This window comes from Balaenoptera physalus, assembly GCF_965194825.1.
Source record: "Balaenoptera physalus genome assembly, chromosome: 14".
NCBI lineage: Eukaryota > Metazoa > Chordata > Mammalia > Artiodactyla > Balaenopteridae > Balaenoptera > Balaenoptera physalus.
In genome coordinates this window covers 10,848,583-10,868,540 of record NC_138893.1, presented here as the reverse complement: position 1 = coordinate 10,868,540, position 19,958 = coordinate 10,848,583, and the positions used below count along the sequence as shown (strand labels likewise).

General features: G+C 53.0%; 1 long non-coding RNA gene across 1 annotated transcript; it reads left to right on the top strand.

Annotated features, from left to right (window-relative positions):
- The first annotated feature begins 2,096 nt into the window (after nt 1–2,096).
- LOC309642780 lies at nt 2,097–19,062 on the top strand. The gene is made up of 2 exons (XR_014253376.1): nt 2,097–13,556; nt 16,073–19,062. It is a non-coding gene; the product is annotated as an uncharacterized lncRNA (long non-coding RNA).
- The last annotated feature ends 896 nt before the right edge of the window (nt 19,063–19,958 follow it).

Here is a 19,958-nt window from a genome sequence, read left to right as displayed (position 1 = left end):
TCAATATCCCATAATAAACTATAATGGGGGAAAAGAAAACAGGAACAGGAGCGCATGGTCAGATTCCCACTGTCGATGGTCACTCTACTCACAGTCTGGAGAGAGTTTCAAAGGAGAAGCAAAGAGACTAAGAGATCAGCTATTGCCATAGTCCAGGCAAGAGAGATGTGGACCCAGGTGGCGCTGCCGAGCTGCTGAAGGGAGGACTGACTCAGGTGACACGAGTTAGAAAGTAAACTCAACCAAGAGACTAGAATAGGGGAGGTGTGGCAGAGTCGAGGATGATGTCCACATTTCCTGCCTTGCGCCCCTGGATGAGTTGTAGCGTCCCTGACTGACGTGGGAAATACCGGGAGATAAGCAGACTTAGGAGGATGGTGCGTTCATTCCTGGCCACCTGGGATTTGAGATGTCCGTGGAACTGTCCTGTCCAGGTGCCCCTCGTGCACCTGGAAATGTGAGTGTGGAAGAGAGCACAGACGAGTGACCTTAGCAAGCGTGTTTTCCATGGGCTGGTAGGGGAGTTGTGAGAAACTGAAAACAAAGAGTGTAGATGAGTCCTGAGTTAGTGCAGCTAAGGGTGAAGAGAAGGAAAATCAAAGTCCTGCAGGGCCACGGAACTGACTTCCCTGGGACACGAGAGAGCCGGAGGGAGTGAGGGGTGGCCTTGGGGCCGGGATGCAGGCATACATGCAGATGGGCGGCCAGGAATAGGAAAGGGCAGCTTGTTCTCAGTTCCTGGAGAGAACAAGAGACAGATGCATGAGGGCAGACATCACTTGGTAAGTTGAAACAAAGGGGTACAAGAAATCGAGAACTATATGTTGTTCTTCTTTATAAAAAATGGGCTTAATGAAAAAGTTATCTAGGTAATTAGGTTACACTTTAAAGTGACCAGGTAAGAGAATCTTTAGAAAGATAAACTAATTCTAAGTATAATATGCTCATACCTCTCCATAGCGTATGCCCATACATTCATGATACACCAAATGCCATAGGGTAAAACTCCTCTTGGATCTGGCAACACTGAATTATTTTACTAAGATTCTTTAAAACCATAAAGACAATAGGTTCCAGTGGGTTTTAAAACCACTGCATATTGAACACCATGTAGACTTCGGCTACCCCTACTTAGAATAATCAAAATCCATGAAAATATAACATAAATGTCTGCTCATCTGAGAAAAAGGCTCTCTGTCTTGGTATCTATTCTTCCAAACATCACCAAACTCGAGAGCAGAACACAAGCTTCAACCTCCCAAAGGAGAAGCATCTCCCATCACACAGAGCAAAGTAAAAATGCCTCTGGAGACAAATTTGAAGGCATTTTGAAGACTCTGATGTGCGGAGACATCTCAAGCTTGAAAGAACAAGAAGCAAGGCGAAATAAACATTTCCAGTATTGCCCATCTGACCAAGGGGAGACTTACAAAAGCCTGGGTATGTAGGTTGAATCCAAAGTGGATCGCCATGGCTACGGGCTTTTAAACCATCACTCGCTGAGGACAGGAGTGGGTGTCGGGTCCACATTTGGGCCCCATCCATCAAACACCCACCTGTGCAGAGCACGGTGCAGGCGCTATACAGACGCAGGTCCCACCACCCTGGGGTCACCCTGCAGGACAAATTGCAAGGCAAGTACAGCATCTGCCAGACAGGGGCGCTGTGAGAGATAAGGGATGTGGTCCAGAGTGGAGCAAGGTAGCCCCTCCCACTGCCTGAGAAGAGGAGCTCATACCTCCCCACCAGCAGCACTTGGGCATGAGAAAGGACTTGGAGGGAGGGGGCTGAGCGTGTCCCCTGGCACCAGGCGGATCCCAGCCCTTCAGTGAGTCACTCTCTGGCTGTGCTTCTCAGGAGTCCTGCTTTCTCTGCCTCAAGAGTTTGGGGGATCAAATCAGGGTCTTCAGGCAGGCTTCTGGCTCCAGAAGCTCACTGTTCAACTGCCACATCCTCTTAGCAGGATAACTGGGGGCAGGGAGAGGAAAGGAAGAAGATTCGGGAAATGTGCTTGCGTCCTGGGAAGGAGCAGACCCTGGATGCTGGGAGCCAGGCCGGGAGCGCCAGGCTGGGAGCCCAAAGGCTGGGTGTGATGCAGGCACCAGAGAAGCAGATGACAGAAACCCTCCGGGCAGAGATGAGGACTTGGGTGTCCAAATGAGATAGTCTCCTCAGTTCTGATCGCATTATTTTCCTCTTGGAAAGGTTTTTTTGTACATCTTGAGTTCAAAGGAAAGTTTTGGGCAAAAGAGAGGCTGTCCCATCCCCAAAGCGGGTACTTGTCGGAACATGTGATTTGCCGAGTGCCGACGAGGAAGGGCAAGGAGCCCTGGACCGATGTCCCCAAAGTCCTGAGGCAATAGCAGGGCACCCGCTCTGAGTCAGAGGAAGGGCATGCTCCTACTATGACCTACTCCTCCAGCACCGTGTCTTGCTCCTTCCCACGTCCCTCGGCTGAGAAGCAGGTGTGGTCCATTGCGGCAGGTTTACATCAACGAAAATAACATTCCTGGGCGCCTTGATTCTTTGACACATGCAGTTTCTGAGGCTGAATGACCCCTGACCTCTGGCCAGTCCCTGTTTACTCCTCTGCACAATCCACTCATCCATCAGGGAGTGGCCGTGCCCTTGGGAGGCACCTCCAGCTCAGCCCCAGGAGCAGCCTTGCAGGGGTCTAGGAGCGCACAGGTTGCCCAGTGCTGGTGCCCAGAGCATCCTCGAGGGCGCTTGCTGGGCACCTGATCGTATGAACCCACCCCGCCCCCGCCCACCTACCTCCGTGTCAGCGACCTGGTTGCATTCATTCATTCATTCATTCGGGGGGATAGGTACCGTACGTTCCCAGTGCCAGGCTTTGCCAGGTGTAGGGGATGTGATGGGAGGTAAACCAGGCACAGTCCCATCCCTGATGGAGCTCACCTTTTGGTGAGAAGAGATGTCAGAAGCAAACAAAGAAACCAGGTTCTGGTGGTGGTAAGTGCCATGGAGAGCATCGAGATCGTTGGGGGCATGGGGTGTTCATATCAGGGAAGCCTCTCTGAAGAAGGGACACCAAGCCGAGGCCTGAGTGATGACCTGCAAGGATGTTTCAGCTCTGGTCCCTGAGCAGGAGAGCCCCAAAGGAAGCCATGACGGAGGGCCAGGTCACAGGCGTGAGGCAGAAGGCCCCGGCACTGTCCCAGCTCATCAAATACAGGCGCCCGCGACTTCCCTGGCGGTCCAGTGGTTTGGACTCTGAGCTTCCACGGCAGGGGGTGTGGGTTCGATTCCTGGTCGGGGAGCTAAGATCCCTTGGCCAAAAAAAGATACAGACGCCCACTGCCCGGAACATTTGCCACAGTGTACGGGCCTCTGTCCCCACCCCCCGACCCCTGAGGCACAGGGCTTTCATGGACGCCAGCATAGGTGGCACGCTGTGGACGCCCTCACAAAAGGAAAGCGAGCACGGCCTGCTCAACGGGGAAGAGAGGTCATCCCTGCAAGGACACTCCGGTAGCTCACAGTTGGTCCGATTTCCCCAGGGGACCCTCCAGTCACATCCATCACAGGATCCAAAAGACCTCAGCCAACGGTGGCAGTCAGCCAGCTCCTGTAACTGGCACCCCTGCCCCAGCTCTTGGGTGTGAACCCCACTTAGTATCCGGTCCCCTTCCCGGAAGAGGGGCTGGTTCAGGTACGGCCAGGGTCCTCGGGGCTCGGGGCTCTGGGCTCCTGGGCCTGGCTGCCTTGCACACACTCCCTTCTGGAAGCTCCCCTTCTCCCTGCCACATGGAAAGGTGCCAGGCCACACCATGCCTTCGCTCAGGAGCAGGGCGTCTCCCTCCTGAACATCGCAGGTCCACGTGCTTCCTGTGGTGATGAGTGACCTTGACTCACGTGGGTGAAATAATGGCCTTCAGTCTCAACCTTCTTGGTCACGTTGCAACACAGCCCTCTGGAAGGAAGAACTAGTTCCCAGGGCCAGCTCAGGGAATTTCAAACACCTCCCAGTCTGGGCTTACCAAACTCACTGTCACACGATCGGTTCAGGTGCCAGAACCGCCCTGGCCCGCTGCCACAAAAGGTGCAATGGCAGGGCCTTGGGGAGGTAGATGCCAGAGGACTGGGGCTGATTCCCAGCTCTCCCTTTGCTGTGTGACTTTAGACGAATAACTCAACCTCTCTGAGCTGCTGCATCTGTATCCGCATGTGAGTTGTGGGGAGAATCGAGTGAGAAAATGGCCGTGAAAGCACTTTGTTAGTTTGAAAGCACCACACCAGTGGCAGTCCTTCTGTCCGGTTGAAAAATTGATCCTAATGGGTGAACTTTTGAGTCTTTTACGTAAGGAGCTCTTGGGATATGAGAACTGATATCCCTGAATCCACTTCAATGTTTTTAGTATATCAGCAAGTAAATTTCCGGGGTAAAATCCAAAATATAAACTCCATGCCACACTGTAGAGCATTATGATAAGATGCCAGGAGATCCCCATAGATGTAAACATCATAATATATTCTTTGCTCCAAAATAATTCCTTGCAGACCCAGAATTGGAACTTCCATGGCACTACTGGCTATGAGTTGACCCTGCCATGAGATACAGTCGTGGGGCCCAACAGGGCCTTAGGCTGTTTTCTCTGAAACAAGTCTTTTTGTAGCTTACAATTTATACTATGAGAGACGAATGAACACGTTCTTCGAAGCTACATGCTTTGAAGTTGCACAACGAATCCTGCCCTCCTGGTCAATGACCCTTGCTGCTCACATGGGTCCGTGCTCTTCAAATGCCTCTTCTTAGAAGAAATTGCTAGCCTTTCACCATTCCATCTTATCAACCAAAAGAGAGGCAAGACTCGGGTCCTTCCTCACCCACAGGTAATAACATCAGCCTAATTATGATGCCCAAGGACAAATGACCAAGGATATGGCCGTGAACAGAGGTGGGCTAGACAGGAAGGGACAAGCAGGCTGGGTCTGCAGAAGGCTGTTCACCACATCACACACACCCGTCTTGGCTGGTCTCCTTCCCCAGCAGTAGGAGAGGCCTCCCCCAGCTCAGAAAGTAGGAATCTGATCCTCCTTGAAAAATACGGGGTGTGAGGGACTTCCCTGGCGGTCCAGTGGTTAAGACTCCATGCTTCCACTGCAGGGGGCCCGGGTTCGATCCCTGGTCGGGGAACTAAGATCCCGCATGCCACGTGCAGTGTGGGCCCCCCCCAAAAAAATATATATATATGTGGGGCGTGGGCACTGGAAGGCTCCAGTAAATTCAAAACCAGCTGCAGAAGAACCGTCCATCTTTCTTCTCCATGATCTCAGAGGGAGAGTTTAGAAACGCCAATACCCAAGCCCCACCTGCAGCCAGCTAGAAGGTGGCATCTCAAACGCCCCACGTCCAAGACCATCCTCTTCGTTTCCCCTCTCCGTGTGCTCTTCCTAAGTCCTCCCCATCTCAATGCACGGCTCCACGCTCCAGCTCCAGCAAACACCCAGAAGTCATCCTTAATTCCTCCCTCCTTCATGCCCCATGCCCTGTCCATCAGAATCGTACGTCAGCACTGCCTCTCCAAGAAATCCGGGCTCACGTACTCCTTCCCCTTGCCCGGTCCCCTGGTCAACGGCCTGCTTACTCCCAGCATCGCCTCTTGCAGTGTCTTTCTCCCTAACCTTTGAACGGGCCACCCTCATTTCCCTGTCGGGGCCTCTGCCCGGCTGCCCCCTCCCTCTGGAATGCTCGTCCCAGGTCTGGCTCTTCCCCATCATTTGGGATTAGCTCATGTAGACTGCTCTGCTCCCCTATCTAAAGTCGGTCCTCCCCTCCCAGCCTCCCCTCCAGCCCATCTCTGTTACGTCATGCATTTTTATTTTCCTTTTCATCTGATGTGTTGATTAGCTGTCTCCTGTGAGCCCCATAAGCCAGGGGCCATGTCTGCCTCATTCACCACCGTATCCCTGGCACCTGGAGCCATTCCTGAGCCAGCACAGGCTGCTCAAAAAGTACTTAATCACCACCTCTGAGAGCCCAGTAACTTCGAGCAGACTGGGCTTGGTACAGCACACTGACACTTCCTGGGGTCACCAACGGCCAGTGTCAACACCTCAGACCACAGGGCTGCGACCGGGTTCCCGGTGTGGCCGCCAAGGCCCGTCAGTGCTGAGGAGAAGCCCTGAGGCTCCTCCACCCCTGGCCTCCTCCTCTGAGGGGCGGCCCCCTCCCTCCAGGCCGCCCACGCCCCAGAGCCCTAGGGAGGATAGCACCCTTCTCCCCTTCTTGGCCTCACCACCCGGCCAGGCAAGCCTCGCCATTTCCCCATCTACAAGACAGGGACAAAGAATGCTCTGTCACCCCACCTACTTCTCACGGTGTTGTGAAACTACTGTTTGCTTGGAAAACACTCTGAGCAACTTGGGTAAAGGTGCCTGTGGTTCAGATGACGTTGCTGTATTCGGTCCAGGCCCGGGAGGGCCGCTGCCAACTCATCCGGTCACCGCCTTGCGGTGGAGGGAGGGAGGTGCGCAGCCTCTCCTGTGTCACCAGGCCTGTGTCACCAAGCCTACTGGCCACACTGTGGTCCCAGAATAAGCCCACGAGGTGCATGTGCATTCCTGGGGCCGCCTGACCCACTGATTTCAGCAGAATATGAGCTCTCCGTGGGCCTGGACATTGGCCACCGAGTGCCCAGCCTGCCCTGTTGTCAGGAAGGAGAGCCAAGGGTTACCTGGGGATAACCTGCCCGAGCTCTGGCCACGTGGGGTGGGGCTGAGGCCTCGGTGCCAGCCTCTCGGGCCAGGAGCCGGGAACAGAGGAACTCGGTCTTGGCCCCTGGCCTGGGGAGGACAGATCTCAACCTGCAGGCACTCAGGTGCCCCTCATCGGCTGCAGATGCAGCGGCCACCACGTTGCCATGACAACCATACTTGGCAACCATCTCTCTGTCCCCCGCCCCCGGAGGGGACGGCCCCCAGCACTGATCAGGCATTTCCCAGAGCAGCTTGAGGTTGATGATGGAGAAAGGCCAAGGGGTGGGCAGTACGAGGGGACAAGGAACACACCTGCTGTTCAGCCAACAGTCCGGCCTTCACATCCGACTGGACGTTGGACTCAGCGCCCCCAGATCTCTCTCCCTGCAGCCTCCACCCAGGGGCTGCTGCTTCCCTAAAGCGGGTGGCAAGGCATTTAGCAGACGGTGAACAACAGACAGCATGTACATTTAATTATAACTCTCCCGGATAGGAAGGGCTGGCTATATACAGTATGTCTGCCTGTTACTAATTATATTTATTTTCAAATGAGGGGGGCGGCGGGGAGGGGGATCTTCTGAAGATGAGTCAGAAAAAAAATCCTTCGGTGTTATGAAAGCAGAGCCATGTCTCCCAAGGGTGTCTGTAACACATGGCTGTCACCGCCTGACAACGGGAAACCTGAGCTGAGCCAGCTACACCGCTGACCACGGCGAGGTGGCTGGCCCTGGGGCCCCTCAAGTGGGCACCTGAGCAGCTGAAAGGCCTTCTCTCCGCCGGAGAGCCTGACAGCCTGGCAGAGCCTCCTCCTCCTGCAAAGACAGGGCCGTGCGGCGTCTGCCGTCACCTCAACTGGGAGGCAGCGTGCCAGCTGAAACACAGGAAAGACTTTTTTCCTCATCAAAGGAAAAGCATTCTGCCCAGATGGCCGAAATGAAAAGACTTCAACTTCAATGCCCACACAGCCCACGATGTTATTTCTAACAACACCGTGAACACCTAGAAACCCAAGATAGTCACCCCCATGCCTGGCAGAAGCCGTCCACACTGTGGAGGCGGTCAGACCACTGGGCCGTCCGGCCAGCGCACGCAGGCCACACACACGTGTGCGCTCCCCTCCGCGTCTGTGTGTGTGAGGCACACATGGTCGTTCGGGGCAGGGGTGTTCCTCGGGCCCCATCAGCTCCTCCTCCTTTAAGGCGCTCGGCTGCCCTACCTTCTCGCCACATACACACCGTGGGGTGAGGAGCAAAGGGAACCCAAGGCGACACATCTGCCCAGGGGAGCCATTCAAAGCCATAGCGTTCAGAACGGGGTTTCCAACAATTTTTAAAATAGTCACATTGTTTTGTTTGCTTTCTTCCAGGAAGGCTGCACTGTTTTGGAAAAGGAGGGGGAGGACAAAAAAAAAAAAATGTAAGTTCATTTCCTGAGTCTTTTAAATATTTCTCCATAGACAGAGCATTGAGAAGCCGGGACCAGAGGGCAAGGCGGGCTCTGGGCGGCAGTACACCTGGGGTGCAGAGCGGAACTTGGTCCCCACCCATGCTCTTTACGGGCCGTCAGCGGGGAAACCAGATTCAGCGACAGGGTGTGTAGAAGGACCTGGGGGGGCAGGTCCCCAGAAATGTCATGAAGGCAAGCTGCTCTTGGAATGGGTCTGCCTGTTTGTCCAGGCCAGGTTGGATGATTAACTCAGTTTATCTGAAGGAGGAGGCAGAAAATGGATCCGGTGACTGATAACTTAGGGACCCAGGAGGGAGTTACAGGAGCAGCCAGCGCGTGTCGGAGTGCTTTTCACACATGCTATTTTACCCCACGAGCAGTGGCACTGTGCCCGTTCCACAGGGGAGGCTCTGGCGGGTACGCAGCGGATCCGAGGGCATCCCACCCTCTGCCCCAGACTAAGCCATCTTTCCCGGGTGGCTCTCTTAGCCCTCTGTCCCTTTCCTTCAGGGCTGTAGCTGGCACCATGCGCAAATGGCACTGTGGGGCGAGCTGGCCTGTGTCTGTCTGTCTGTCTATCTGCCCCACTAGGATAAAAACTCCACGAGGACAAGGACGCGCCTTCTCACCGGCGTGTGTGGGACCAGCACAGAGCCGCGAGCACAGCAGCCCTGCCGTGTGTATTTGTCGGATGAGTGAAGGAATGAATGAATGAACCAAAAATTCCCGCCTGAAAGGAGGAGAGAAGGCCCAGGAGAGACGCATGGCAACTCCGAGCGCGCCAGCTGTGACACAGCTGGGTTCATTTTGAAACCAGCGGCACCAGCCAGCCCACACTGAGCCTCCACGGCCAGGGGGCCCGGCTGCCGGGCCTGGGGCAGCTCTGCCCTTCCTGTCAAGGTTCTGTGCAGCGTGGGCAGGGCATGGACCCCCGGGCAGCAGATGGGGGCCAACACCCTTGGGACGGATGGACACTCAGGACCCGGGAGAGCTACGCTTTATCCTAAAGGCGTCTTGGCAATTCAGGGGCAGAGCCTGGAATCAGACCCGTCAGTCCTGCCCGTAAAGCTCCTGATGGGCTCATGGATGAAAGCAATAATCTGGTTTTCAGCGCAATGGTCCCAGTTCCGGCTGAGCCCCACAAAGATGACCCACAGGCTCAAAGTTTCGGGGCCTGGCCACTGAGAAAGCCTCCCCGCTCTGCAGCCCGGCTCCTCCTGCTCTCCTCCGAGACCCCAAGGCGGATTCAGTGACGGTGAGACTGACTGAGGGAAAGGAAAAGGGGCAGGAGGACATGCAAAAACTGGGGACCGCGTGAGGCAAGGGGCCTCTGAAGGCTGATCCGCTGCTGTGTCTTTTATCCTGGTTCTACACACAAGCATCTGTAAGTGCTGTTTGCATCCCTGGCTTTGCCTTCAAACCAGGACTTCTAGGGAAACACGGGGCTCCCAGCCCAGCGGTGACGCCAGGTGGGAAAACCGCAGCGCAACCCACCTCTGTGTGGCACAGAGGCACCCACCGGACTATCACCACCCCGGGGTCTGCAGCTCCTCCAAGGAGATGGGAGGGGGCACTGGGCAGTCCCAGCCTCCAATGGCCAATTCCTCTCCTTTGCCTCTAACTTTCTGAGTCTGCTGGGTTGAAGTTTATGAGAAAATGGATCCAGCCATTTCTAGGGGAAAGAAAAGTGAGGAACTGGTAACGAATCACCCTTCAATATGACCACATTCTGTGCCCAGGTCACACAAAGTAAGCGTTGAAAAGCCTCCTTCTCTCTTATAGGTGGCCCTTTGGAGCCAAGGCAGAAGTTACTCTGCTGCCTTGTGGGCGTGACGAAGCATAACACGGCAGAGACGACCCGAGACGCCAGGACGGGCTCGTGTGGGCTGCATCCCACCACCATGCTCTCCAAAAGGCCATTTGGCTCCAATGTATCATATGACTTGTTCTTAGAGTTACATTTTAACTGACGAAGTTTAACAACAACTATGACTTATGGCCTTCTAAAATTGGCAGCAGAAAAATGAACTGAGGAAGTAATGGAAAAAACCACAAGTGAAGCCACTCTGTATTATGCACAATTTCTGTTGTTTTTTTTTTTCCTTTCCAAGTGTGTGTGTGTGTGTGTGTGTGTGTGTGTGTGTGTGTGTGTTTTCAAATGGTAGAAAATATTTTCCAGATACGCTGCCCTGGCTTTCCCAAGCACATATTTATGCCAAGTTTATAAAAAGCAGCTGCAGACAGGGTTGACCGAAAGGATTGCTCTGCTGTCTGGCTTCCAGAAGGTGCTCAGGTCCTCAGTCTGTCACCAGGACACAGACTTACCGCCTAAAACTCACCTTCTGCGTCGTGCACCTGAAAGAGGACAAACCCACGGGGTGGCGTGACCTGGAGGGACATGGGGCCCCTGCTGTTCTAGGCGTTCACATCCCACTTTTGATTTGCAAGGTGCTTTAGTGACCCGTGCTTTATCATTTTTAGTCATTCGAAATCCCCACGCAGACACAAAAAGGAAAGCGTTCGGAGGCACATTTCACAAATATCTGGATGGCTCAGGGGTGGGGGCCCATCAGCAGCACTTTCTGAATCGCTCAGAGCAGACGGTGGAGCCGCGTGGCTGAGCCCGTGTCAAACTGTCGCATCTACTCACGTTGGCCTGAGACACCAACCCCTCCCCTCGCCCCTGCGTGGGTGAAGCTGCCCCGTGAGAAGCTCCAGCCTCCCCTGCACCGTGGAGGGACATCACCCTGGGACACCCTGAGCCACTGCCCGCCTGCACCCAAATCCAGACTCTCACTGGCCCGGGGGCGGGGCGTCCACTTGCCTCCCTCCGCCACCCCGGCCTTAATGAGGATGATAATACCTTACTCTGTGGCTTTCCTGGAGGTGACTAATTGGTTAATCCTGGGAAGGCCCTTTGAAGATGGCAAGCAGGGTATTACTCATGGGCTTGAAGGCAGGCACCTGCCCCAGTCTGGGCCTGAGTCAGCAGAGAGACCTCCCACCTGCAGGCAGACTGGGCGCGCTGGCCCGAGTCCCTGCTCAAGGTCAGGGTTGGGCAAGGGGAGGGGTGTGGCCAGCACGCCTCCATGGCCTGTGCCATGTGGGCCCAGAGTTTGGGAACCATGTGTCATGGGTGTTTGCGTGGTTGAATAAGCCTCCAAATGACTCCGCCAAAAGGGCAGCGTTACCTCCAAAATATCAGTCGAGACAGTATTTCCTGGTCATTGTTAGGGGAAAATGCTTTTCTCACGGCAAATTTCTGCCAAGCAATGCCGTTTTTCTCCTTCCTCTGGAGGAAGGCGGGCTGGGGTGGTGTTGGGCAGCCTAGGAGACCTGAGGTCAGGGTGCCAGGGCCGGTGACAGCTATGCTGTCTCGTCTCCAGCTCCTGGTCTGCTCCCCGCTCACATCTCCCAGGAAGAGGAAGTGGCAGCAAGAACTGGGAACCAGAGGCCAAAACCAGTGGGTGAAGGCGAGGGTCGCTCAGGACCACATGGTGGAGGGGGATTCTGACACAGCAGCAGCTGGGAAGCCAAGAACAGAAAGCCTTTAAGCGGCGCAACCTGATGCCAAGATTCCGCCCGCCCAGAGCCCGTTGCCTGCGCTCCACACATTCCTCCCCTCTCCCTCTCTCCCTCCCCAGCACCTTCTCCCAGTAACCCCTCTCCATGAAGCCTCTGTGCACGCAGCACGAGTTTCTTCTTTCTCCTAGAACACAGGTCATGCGGCCAGAAGGACTGCAGGCACTTCTGCTTTCTCTTTTAGTTCCCCAGGTCCTTGTAAGTTTTTCATGGCCCTTTCTCCTTCCGTAGACTGCCTGGGACCCTAGAGGCCTCCACAACACACAGAATGACAAAGATCCGAAAAGAGGATGGAAGGATGGGACCCTGAGGGCGGGAAAGAGGGCAGAGGGGCTACTCATCTTTGCAGGCAGTCAGGGATGGATGGGGTGCAGGGGGGGCGGTGCACAGCAGAGGGAACAGGCTATGAAATGATTTTCTTCTGTTCTGTTTGGAAGGAGGTGGGTGGAAATGACAGTTTGGAGAGGATTAGAATGAGGGAAAACGGTTTCAGGGGAAGCAGCCTCTTTTCTCCAGTTCTAACAGTGCCATCAAGTGGCTTGTGTGAGCAGGTGCAGGGCAGTGCCTCCGGGCAGCCCGTGCTGACCCCGTGGAGAGAGGAGCAATGGGGCTCTGCAAAGGGCACCCTGCTGATTGCCAGGGGCCAGCCTCTCGCCTCTCAGCCGCGTAGCCAAACACCTTTCCCTAGATCGGCCTGCAAGGAGGTGGGGGAGATAGCCACCCAAGTGTACCCTTAATCACCCCAATGGATACGGCGACCAAGTTCACCAGGTTCCTGTTTCATTTAGCCTCTGCCCACACACACTTGCATCACTGGGAGGCATCAGGACAAAAGTCATGGTCCCACGAGAGGCACAGAAGTACATGTCCAACCAGAGAAGCGGTCAGTGACCAGAGCAAGCCTGTCTGGGCCATCAGACCCTTGTCTATGTTCAAAGGAGAGCTGAGGGCCGAAGGGTGCTGGGCGAGACTAGGCAAGGCTAGCGCACCTGGCGAAGCCTGGCCAGCATCCCTCAAGCTAAACTTCCGGCCAGGGACACAAGTCTTCTGGCATTTCACTTAACTGTAGTTGCATTCTTTTTTTTAACTCTGCAAATCAAAATCAATTCCCCTTGGAACTCCACAAGTGGTTTTCTTTCTAAAGAGAGACATTTTACTGAAACAGGAGACTTTGCCGGCAGTTGTGTATTTGGTACCGGAACCGAGGAGCGGAGGGAGCCAGGCTCAGGGAGCACATTCCCCCAGGAGTCCAGGCGCCGGATGCTGGTCAAGCCCTACCACTAGGCTGCTGTGTACCTCTGAGGAGGTAACCTCATGCTCTAGCCTCACGTTTCTGTAAAAACAGGGGACAGAGCTAGAGCCACAGTTCTCAAAACTCCACTCCTCAGCCCCAGGGGAGGGATGCCAGTTTGGTGGGACTTTGGCCACCATCTCCTTTACCAGAGCAACTCAGCCTTTATCCATCTTTCATAGTTGGCTGTTAGGTAAGACCTTACGTGAACAAAGGGTTCCACAGTGTCATGACGATTTTTTTTCTTTTTTTTTATCTTTTAGCCACGCCACACAGCCTGTGGGATCTTAGTTCCCTGACCAGGGATCGAACGTGCGCCCCCTGCACTGGCAGCACGGAGTCTTAGCCACTGGCCCGCCAGGGAAGTCCCCGTCATAGCCACTTTTGAGGCACCTGCCCAGACCACGACTCTCAGGATGGCCCACCCCACCAGCAGAGCTGAGGGCCTAACACTCTGTACTTCATGACTGCAGACCCGGATGATGATTGACTGCACAGAGACGGACACCTGCTCCTGGTGAGCCAACCTGATTCCCCTCCCCAGAATGTGAAACTGGGTCAGACTGGGTCCAAGTCAGTCTCCGTTACAGCTGAAGTGGCCACTGGGGGTGGCCGTCTGGGATCATGGGATGGAGGAGGCCTGACAGCAGCCCCAGCTTTCCACTCCCTACAGTGCCCCGCCCTACGTTCCCCTGCATAAACTTCCCCGGTTAAAAGCTTCCAAATCTCTAGACAAGACCCTCTGAAAGCTTCTTCCCGTCCCTAGGAAACAGCAAGATCACCCAGCCCAGTGCGATAAACCTCATCTCCCCAGAGCCACATTCTGTTTGTTTTTTTTTTTAAGGGCAGTTTCTAAATAGACTATGTAATCTTATGAACAAAAATGTTTACCAGAGCAGGCATATAATGACTCAGTAAGTATCAACATTATCATTACCTCTATTATTGATATATTCAAAAGTCCTTTATAAATCGATCATATTGTTCCGTTGCTATACATTTTAATTTCAAAAACATTTTGTTGTTCATATCTCCTCGGACCACACCTACCGATAACACTTTTTAAAATCTATTAGTCCTGAAATCTTCCATCCGAGGACTTAAGTATCTGTAAATATGCTAGTTCTTTCATTCATCTATTTTCTTAGATGCTCTGAGATCTACCAAAGAAATAGATGACAAAAATCCCTTCACTAAGAGCTTACAGGGTAGGAATGAAATAACGCCATTTGCAGTAACATGGATGGACCTAGAGATTATCATATTAAGCAAAGTAAGTCAGACAGAGAAAGACAAATATCATATGATACCACTTATATGGGGAATCTTTAAAAAAAATGATACAAATGAACTTATTTACAAAACAGAAACAGACTGGGAGACTTTGAAAACAAATTTATGGTTACCAAAGGGGGAATGCAGCAGTGGGGGAGTGGGTGATAAATTAGGAGGTTGGGATTAACATACACACACTACTATACATGACATAGACAATCACAAGGACCTGCTGTAGAGCACAGGGAGCTCTACTCGATACTCTGCAATAACCTGTATGGGAAGAGGATCTGAAAAAGAATGGATATGTGTATATGTATAACTGAATCACTTTGCTGTACACCTGAAACTAACACAACACTGTAAATCAACTATACTCTAATATAAAATAAAAATTAAATTAAAAAAAGGAATAAGAAACAAATTTTTTAAAAGAGCTTACAGGGTAGAATTTGAAGAAATCATAATTTCAAGTGGGTATTTCCTAAATTAGGTTTTCTTACATTAGAGAAGACCTGTGCCTTACTCCACAACAGATCAAAGAGTCACATATTGTCAATTTGAGAAAAGGCTTTCAAGGCGCCCATGTATTTGTCAAACCCTGGGTCACGACGTAATGGTGGACCCTGAAATCAATTTAGTGGATCAGAACCAGCATTTTAGATATTTAAAAAATTTTTATTGAAATACAGTTGATTTGGACTTCCCTGGTGGTGCAGTGGTTAAGAATCCGCCTGCCAATGCAGGGGACACGGGTTCGAGCCCTGGTCAGGGAAGATCCTACATGCCGTGGAGCAACTAAGCCCGTGAGCCACAGTTACTGAGCCCACGTGCCACAACTACTGAAGCCCGTGCGCCTAGAGCCTGTGCTCCGTAACAAGAGAAGTCACCGCAACGAGAAGCCCGCGCACCGCAACGAAGAGTAGCCCCCGCTCGCCGCACCTAGAGAAAGCCCGCGCACAGCAACGAAGGCCCAACACAGCCAAAAATAAATAAATAAATTAATTAGAAATACAGTTGATTTACAATGTTGTATTAGTTTCAGGTGTATAGCAAAATGACTCAGTTATATATATACATATATCCATTCTTTTTTTAGATTCTTTTCCATTATAGGTTATTACAAGATACTGAGTATGGTTCCCTGTGCTATACAGTAGGTCCTTGTTGGTTATCTATTTTATATAGTGTGTATATGTTAATTCCAATTCCTAATTTATCCCTCTCCCGCCTCCCCTTTGGTAACCATAAGTTTGTTTTCTATGTTTTTGTAAATAAGTTCATTTGTATCCTTTTTATAGATTCCACATATTACCGATTAGATTTTTTCTTTTAAATTAGAGTGTGTCACATGCAACAAGGCTAAGTATTGTTACGTAAAACCTGACTTCAGCCATATAAACGGATGTGCAGGGTGACAATGTCAAATGCATGTCTCACTGTGGGTTGGGGGGCGGCGAGGGGCAGGTGGCTGGTGGGATCAGCGGAGCCCAGGAAGCCAGGCTTGAAACCCCCGGTCACTTGTGGTGGCGCTGGTGCTGGGCCTGGACGATGAGCACAGTCCAGTAGCCGTTATTCTCACAGGGGTGAGGGCTACAAAGGTCCTCGCCCATCACTGCACTGAACCCCTGGCAGGACAGCGGTCGGTGGTCTCTGACAGCCATGGCCAAGGCCACGCAATAGCAGAGAATCTAGTTAAGTGATGTTTTTAGTTACGTGACACAAAATAACCATTTTCCCTGATTTTGTCCTTTGCAGGCATGACAGAACCTCAAGATAATTTGGGGCACAGTACAGGGCAGAATCTTGCTACTCAAAACCTGGAACTGGGAGCTTGGCCTCACCTGGGAACTTATCAAAAGAAGACTCCCAAGCCCCATCCTGACTTAAATGAATAAGAATCTGCATTTTAACAAGGGCCCAGAGATTGGTGCATGCATTTAAAGTTTGAGGAGCTCCGATTCAGAAATGCTGGTCCACTGACACCCAGCTTCGGCAGAGTTTTCATTGGTCCACATGAAAATGTCAGTGTGAAATTTGTCCTTTCTTGGCAAGAGCTGTCTTCCACTCTGATTGTATTCCCTTCCCACTACTTTTTAGGCATAAAGTGTGCTTTAGGAAGTGAGACTGATTGTGATCGTGTATGTAGTTCTGTCTTGTTTTGTTTCATGCGTTCAGCAGTCAAAAATAAAACTTGGTTACCTATGCCTTCCATGTTGTCATCATTTTTTCTAGCCCAGGGACCCAAAAGCCCGGGAACAACTAGTAAAAGCCAGAAGTGTGTCTTGCTGATTTCTGCGCCGTTTAAAGCAGAACTGGAAAGCACTATTTGTTCCACATGAAGATGAGAGGTACAGCAGTGCTTGCCTTTCGTTCATAGTCTTGGAAACTCCAAGGGGTGCCCCTTCTATAAGAAGCATCGTGTGCTGCTCGCACATAGACCCGGGAAGGCAGCAGGCCGGCTTGCACATGGCCTTCCAGATTCCAGATCCCATCGGAGCCCAGGCTCGCCCACCCCCTCGTGCACCCTGGGATCCCCCGCACGTCCACAAACTAGCCGATCGGTGTAAGAGGCCATGTGCTTGGGAAATGAGCCCCTCTGGCCAAAGCAAACTGGACATGAAGTCTTATAAACATGGCCCTCGCATTCAGACCTGCTTAAGAACCATCAGAAAACACCTGCATGACTGGAAACCCAAACATGCCTGGGTTTGTTTCCTCTGACATCCTCTCCTGAAAACTGGAGGGCCTGTTATGAGCAGGAACCAGGCAGAAGGTGAGGATATCATGCCACTCAGTAAACAGGAGTGACTTTCCTGAAGAAATGGAACACTGGGAGTGATTCTGGGATCCTCCGGAAGCAAAAAACGAGGGCCTGGCATGGTGAGAAGGAAAGAAACCTGAAAGGCAAGCAGCATCCGGCCGGTGGGACCCTGCAGAAGGCGGGAGCAGCCACGACCCTGCCCCACATTCTTGGACCCCGAAGCCCACCTCCCAGCAAAGGCTCCGGGCCCCCTGCGTCCTGACCTGGCAGGCAGGCCCGCCCTTCCCCCAGTCCTGGGATTCTCAGCATTCCAGAGCCCGGCAAATAACAAAGGCAGTGTTTGTGCCATTTCAGAACAAGCTTGGAAACTTTTAAATGTCAAAATGAATGATGTGGAAAGACTTGTGGGAGCAGCGAAGAGGCAGAAGCTGAGCTGGGGAAACGGAGAGGCCGGGGGTGCCAGCGGGGCCGCCGGTTAACACGTCTGTAGGGCTCCAAAGTCTTTTAACAAAAGGGATACTCAGAAGCAGAGAAACATCTTGAGCTGTCACGAGAGCCAGTGATACGGCAAGAATGAGAAGATTTATGTGGTCCCGGTGGGGAACGCTGGGTGCATGTTATTCAGTTATAGAGGATCCACTGTCTGAGGGAGCAAGCCTCTGATTTCCACGAGGAGGTGGCAGAGCTGTCACCCCAGCCGCCCCAGACCCAGGCTCTGGATCTGAGGACACACGCAACCTTGCTAAGGGCGGGGGGGGGGGGGGGCAATGACCCGGAAGTTTCCCACATCGAAGGCCGGATTTGTCATTCGATTCCACCACCCACGCTGGCCCCTTGACAGGACAAGGGACGCTCTGGCCTCTCAAAGCCCATCATCACCTGGGTGGAGATGCCCCGTGCACCACAGGCAGGAAGCCAGGGCTCCAGCCCCACTCTGCCTGCTGCTGGGGGCTCTCGGGGAGGACAGCTACCTCCCTGACCTCAGTCTTGTCATCTGCGGGTAACAGGCCTGGGCTGGGGTGTGGTGACGTCCCCCTTGGATGGGGAGATCAAAAAAAAGCAGTGTAAAGTTTAACCTGCTGAATGGGAAGTCAGCCCTTATATTTCCACAATGTGCTCCAACATCTGGAGTACTTTCATATACATTGTTTGGTTTTTTGTTTGTTGGTTTGTTTGTTTTTTGGGGGGCCGCGCGGCTTGCGGGATCTTAGTTCCCTGACCAGGGATTGAACCCGTGCCCCTACGGTGCAAGCATAGAGTCTTAACCATTGGACCACCAGGGAAGTCCCTAATATACATTGTTGAAACCTCATAACAACCCTGCGAATTACAAAGTCCCATTTTACAGATGAGGAAACTGAGGTCAAGAGTGAGATACAAGGTTCCACAGAACCAAGGTCTTCAGAGCCGGTCAGAGCTCCCTCTCTAACCTCTGCTGCCTGTAGGAAATGTCGTCCAGGTAGGAGGTCCTGGGTGAGTTCCAGGATGGGTCCACACGGGTGGCCCCAGCCAGGGCTGAGGACCAAAAGCAGTGGGCATCTGGCCACTTCCTCGTGGGACAGCTTTCCCATGCCTCCGAGCTCAACTATGCTCCCCTGCAAAAGCTCCCCTTTGCCTTGCCCTCTGGGAATGTCCCTCAGCTTTACTGACCTGTGAGCCCCAAGAGGAGAGGAACTGGTTTAGTGTTAATAAAAATCTGGGGGCTTCCCTGGTGGCGCAGTGGTTGAGAATCTGCCTGCCAATGCAGGGGACATGGGTTCGAGCCCTGGTATGGGAAGATCCCACATGCCACGGAGCAACTAAGCCTGTGAGCCACAACTACTGAGCCTGCGCGTCTGGAGCCTGTGCTCCACAACAAGAGAGGCCGCGACAGTGAAAGGTCTGCACACCGCGATAAAAAGTGGCCCCCGCTCGCCACAACTAGAGAAAGCCCTCGCACAGAAAACCCAACACAGCCAAAAATAAATTAATTAATTAATTAATTTTTTAAAAAAAATCTGGAACACATCCCCTCACCCGATGTTCCATGCCTGGCCCTTCTATCAGGATTCCTATCCTAATTCCTGCCGTTCCCACAAACCCTGCCCGGCCCCAGCTCATTCCCACCCTGGTCCCAGAGCTCGTGGCCAGCTTCACCCCTGTTGGGACTGGGACTCCCCCACCATCCCTACGGATCACCCACACACCTCACCCAGAGCCCAGGTGCCCACCTTGATGATCACAGGGAGAAGGAGGGAGAATAGACCCTTGGGGCCCCTCACCCTCTATCACGTGTCACCAAAGCACAGCTAGGTTTCCAGGTCAAGACTGGGAACCAGGATGCAGCAGGCTCACCTCCTCAGAAGCAGTTGCTATGGAGACCAGGGCCCGGGTCCCTAATGCTGTCACCCTGCCTCTCTCTGCCTCCATCCCTCACTCACACGGACCACTCAGATAACCAGGAACAGTGGCTGAGCTCTGAGAATTCACCCCAAGGCCTCCACTGCACCTCCCACCCCCCACTGACCCAGCCTCTCAATGGGAAAGCACCTTCGCTTGGTCATCTGCCATTAAAAAATAGATTTTAAAAAAATCCTCCACTCCTTCATAACCACCACCCACCCCCAGCCCCCAGAACACTGAGACCAAGGTCCCTCCAAGCAGAGAGCAGGACGAGGTGCCACACTCCGTCCTGATCCCACAGCAGCCCCTGCCTCTCAGCAGGAAGGGGAGTGTGAGGCAGGCTCTGTGTCACCGGGCAGCCCGGCTGGGACTCGTACCTGAGGCTTCCAAATGATCCATGACTTGCAGGCAAAACCCGCAGCCACCTTCAACTCCCTCGCACGGTGCCGGCTTGGGCCCCTGCAGGGCATCAGCCCACTGGTCCAAATGCCTACAGCA